The sequence below is a fragment of the Penaeus monodon genome, chromosome 23, assembly GCF_015228065.2.
Source record: "Penaeus monodon isolate SGIC_2016 chromosome 23, NSTDA_Pmon_1, whole genome shotgun sequence".
In the NCBI taxonomy this organism is placed as follows: domain Eukaryota; kingdom Metazoa; phylum Arthropoda; class Malacostraca; order Decapoda; family Penaeidae; genus Penaeus; species Penaeus monodon.
In genome coordinates, this window is record NC_051408.1 from 38,463,142 (window position 1) to 38,463,468 (window position 327).

The 327-nt window shown below is 39.8% G+C and overlaps 1 long non-coding RNA gene across 1 annotated transcript in view; it reads left to right on the forward strand.

Annotated features, from left to right (window-relative positions):
• Positions 1-327, forward strand: part of LOC119588407 — a 4,426-nt gene continuing 4,099 nt past the window's right edge. Inside the window, exon 1 of the long non-coding RNA XR_005230085.1 lies at positions 1-75. This is a non-coding gene — a long non-coding RNA (uncharacterized LOC119588407). The remainder of the gene's footprint in view (positions 76-327) is intronic.

Sequence of the window (327 nt, forward strand, 5' to 3'; positions counted from 1 at the left end):
ATCCCAGGTTGTCATCTGTGATCCTGATGGTCAGTTCCTTGCATGACGTCATCGATGATGTAACAGAGAGAGCAGGTGAGTAGACGTTTATGTAAATAGATTCATGGCAACGATAGAAGCCACAGGTGAATAAAATGATATATGGCAAGGTGGAGAGACAGAGGCAGTTGAATAGATGTACAGATAGATGAGCACACGGACCGATAGATAAATAGATGAACTGATATACAAACACGTAACATAACCAAAATGTGCGCGTATCACATCCATGTATAGTGCCTAAAGTATACATAAAACACATAAAAAATGTAAACTCGAGTCCTACGT